Source organism: Dasypus novemcinctus, chromosome 2, assembly GCF_030445035.2.
Source record: "Dasypus novemcinctus isolate mDasNov1 chromosome 2, mDasNov1.1.hap2, whole genome shotgun sequence".
In the NCBI taxonomy this organism is placed as follows: domain Eukaryota; kingdom Metazoa; phylum Chordata; class Mammalia; order Cingulata; family Dasypodidae; genus Dasypus; species Dasypus novemcinctus.
In genome coordinates, this window is record NC_080674.1 from 25512695 (window position 1) to 25517048 (window position 4354).

A 4354-nucleotide genomic window follows, 5' to 3' on the forward strand; every position below is an offset into this window, starting at 1 on the left:
TTGTTTTTCTTTTTCTTTTTCTTAATTGACATTAAAAGCTAAATGCTTTTCATTACAGGATTTTTTTTAGTAAGCAGAATATTAATATTTGTGCATAATAATCATTTCTCCAATTAATTTAGTGACATAATTTTGTTTAACTATATTAACCCAGTAGAATTCAGAATGATCAGGAAAGCTATGCCAACTTCTTACTGTCTAACGTTAGATGTTTTGACATATTTTCTTTCAGTGTGGATAAAAGAAAATAAAGAAGTAAAGAAAGAGATTGGAAAATTTTAATAAGGAGAAGGAATGAGGAATAAAATCAAAGGGAATGAATGCACTTAAATGCAGAAAAATATAATTATAAAAATAGTATATTTTATCATTTCTAATGCCTTAAAATGCATTTTTAACATATTTATTGACTGGATGCATCTTGTAATATAGAGCATATCAAGGTTTAATTGAAATATTTTTCTTAAATTTGATACAAATGGCATTTCTATTTTTTTTTACAGGAAACAAACATTATGGAAAATAAGTATTGGACATTTTCCATAAAATTAAGGAAAATCTAAGATCTATTAAAGGAAAAAGTAAAGTAAAATTCTGACAATACAATGTTGCAAAGGCTTCTAGCTGATATCCCACCAAAGATAAAGCATGTAACTTCAGCAGAAAATATTGTTATCATTCAACTATTAAATTTAAAAAGAAATAATAGTCCTTTGAAAGCAATAACATCACAGATGACTCTGCGTGAATTAGAGTCAATGTTGGGTTGGAAATACCTGAGAGGAAAGACTAGAGATAAAAGTAAAGACAGACACTAGTAGATTCTACGGCATTAGAAATACTTGATACATTGAAAAAGAGAAAATAATTTAGAAAAAGTAAACCTTAAATATATATGAAAATATAGGCCATAATAAAGAAAGGAAATAGCACATATAATAGAATAGAATATGTTTTTAAAAACACTGTGAATATAAGGCAGCAAAAAGGGAAAACCTTTTTCAAATGAGGTGAGAGGTGAACTCTCTCTTTGGAAAGGGTTTATCTTGTACGAGGCTAATTTAATGAAAAACAGCAAAAGAAGCTCAAAATCTATCTTTGCAAGTTGTTTTAACTTTGAGAATAAAAAAGTACAAAAACTAGGCTAACTGTAATGGAATAAAAGAAATCAGCATGGCCTTGGACTTCTACAAACTAAAGAGGAACGAGAAATTTATAAAAGCAAATTTAATTACTTTAAAATTGAATATTATATTCAAGATTTGGATACTGAATGAAGCAAATGAAATAAGAAAAATCTCTCACTAGCACAACTACAAAAGATAAAATATAAATTATTTGGAATAAAAATATAGTGAAATTTGAATTAAAAAATACTTGAAGAAAAAATACATATATATCAGTTGAGGTAACATTTTGAATTCTGCATATATTACACAAGACAGAAATGGAAATGAAAAGGAATAACTTGAAAAATTCAAGAATAAAAACTGTGAACTAAATACTGAAAAAAACAGAAAATATTTCAAAGATATTTTTCTAAATATGTGTCAGGCTCAAAATATTTCAGGACAATTTATATAATTTGTGTTCTATAAACTGTTCATAGAAAAGAAAAAAAAATCTGAATAGTTTTCATTTTGTGTTGGTGCAATCCTGACATGACAACTGGAGTGGAAACAAAAGAGGAAGAACAGAAGTCAAATCTGTTATTAATGTAGAACAATATATCCTATACAAAACCATAGCAAATAGAATCAAGCAGTATATTAAATATCAAATTCTTGTTAATAATTTATGTGTTTACAAATATAGTTGAATATTGAGAAGTCAATCAAAAATTCCCACTTGATAAGTCATATGTTGGCTTGGCCATCCTCCCTCACACAGACATGATTTAATTTGATTTGATTGAGTTAAGCTTACATACGTTCTCCATGGCTTGAGAGGAGTAAGTGTCTTGACTTTGTGAATTTAATTTATCATGTATCTTTGTTCTTCTTGCTTCTGTGTTTGTACTCTTGGTTCTTTATCTTTTATCTATTGTGATAATATCGTTTTATAAGCAACTGAACCCTAATCAATTATTTAAAACAATTACTATTTGTCTTTTTTATTTTATCAACGAGTTGTGCAGTTGTAGTGATCTTGCTCTGGCGTCTTGGTGCATATGCACACAGTTACAGATTGGATGGTATTTTGTCTATGTATCTGGAAAGACCTTGGCTGGTTATTCTCTCTCAGATTAATCCTTCAACAGGTTAACCCAGGCAGGCTCTCTAGTTTAAAGCAAAATAACCATAACGTATTAAAAGTGTAGGTTGAATGAATAAAAGGGTTGACATTAAGGGCAGTAAGAGACACCATATATATATATATAATTTATTGTCTTTTTATGACTGCTACTTTATTATTTTTGTAATTAAGACATAAAAATGGATACTTAAAATTGACATGATTGGTTTTTATGTCAAGGATGTGTTAAGTCAATATAAATCTTAAACACACCTGTAACGTCAAAATGAAGTATAATAGTTGATATGTTGCACAGCCCCTTGATTTAAAATTTACGATTAAGTATAAAACTCCTGGGGTTCCCGGGACATGAGCGCTTCCTCTGGGCGCACACGCAGAGCAGGGCCCGCGGCCGCGCACAGGGGGCGCGCGTAGAGACGAGGCAGAGCCGCGGAGCCGCGGAGCTGCGGGCAGGCGCGCTTCCCTACACGCCGCCGCGCTTCCCTACACGCCGCCCGCCTGGCGTCCTCCACCGCCAGGGGAGCGCGGGTGGAGACGATCTGCCCCGGAGAGGAGCGCGCCTTCCCGACGTGCGGCCAGAGCTGCGTGGTGCGCTACATGGACTTAAAATGCGTTTTAATAAGTTAATGCTTCATTACTGTCCATTTCTCAGAAAAACTCCAAATTTCAGGAATGCGTGAAGATAAAGAAATCTGATTCCTTTCGGGACAGGAACAAGCCCTTTGTATTTATGCCAGGCGCGCAGGAGGTGATCCGAGGCTGGGAAGAAGGGTTTGCTGAGATGAGCGTGGTTTGCTGAGATGGGCTACGCCTAGGGTCAAGCGCCACTCGCGTCTTTGAGGTAGCGCTGATAAAGCTCAGCGACCAGACGGGCCTCTTCTCTCCACTCCGGTACTTGGATCCGCCTTGGAGGGATCGCACGCCTCCAGGCACGCACTGTGAACCCATATGGAATTTGTCCCGATGTTCTTACACACTTTGTACAAATATCTGCCCAGACTCACGGTGCTCTGTCATTCAAGCTTTGCTCCCAACATCTCCCATTTCTTCTTCCCCTTTCTCATCGTATATGTTGACTTAAACGATATGACATAAATCTCAAATTATTCAGTTTTGGTTTTGGTTTTGGGGTGGAGTTTCGGTTTCAGTCTTTTGGATCTAGGTTTCCAGTTAAGTTACATGTTCAGATAGTAACAGCACAAACAATCGGTTGACTTTAGAATAGGAATTGGTGTTTTAGGGGAGGGGCTGCAAGAATCTTTATTATTATTTTGGGAGAGTGAGATTTGTATCTGTTACGTATACTAATCTTGTTGCTGCTCTACTGCAAAGCCCTAGCAGATTCGATGCGTTGTTGAGGGTTGACTCTCCAAGGTGAGAGATGTCCTTGGGTTGAATTAAAAGCCCCATCTTATCCTTTCCTCAACCACTCTGCCTTATAAAGCAGGTCGTTTTCACTGCAGTGTTGGACACTGCGCGAATTTCTCTCCGGAGCAACAGGGACCTCTGAAGCCTTTTTCATTGCCTGGCTTCCTCCCCCATACTGCAGTTTTTCTAATGGATTTTCAGAACTTTCGTATTTTCTCATAACTGTCAAAGCTCCACCACTTCCTAAATTTTAAGGGCTTTAATCGAAACTTTCAATTGGAGGCGCTGTTTGTAGATACCACCCAATGAAAGCCCAGACATCTGACAAATCCTTGAGTATTCTTTTAAGAAAATGATGCTGGTCATCGCAGCTTCAGCATCACTTGTTTTTTCGCTGCTCAGTCCCAGATGCTGATCTCAAAGTCTCCCGGCTTTTCTTTCCCTTCTCCCCCCACACCCACCCCTTTGCTGACCTGTGTAGTGACTTGGTGAGAAAAATTGTTACTGCCCCACCCTTCCATATCCCGCCCAACATAAGAGTTTGCTTTATAATTGCAATAAAAGTGCTTTATGCTGGCTTTTCTCAAAAACAAAAACAAAACAAAAAATATATATATATATATATAAGAAAATGAATGAATGAATGAATAAATTAAAACTCCCATAAATATTGGTTTATAACTATAATCCAACATGTCTGGAAAGACATTTGTATCATGGATTGCAAGAG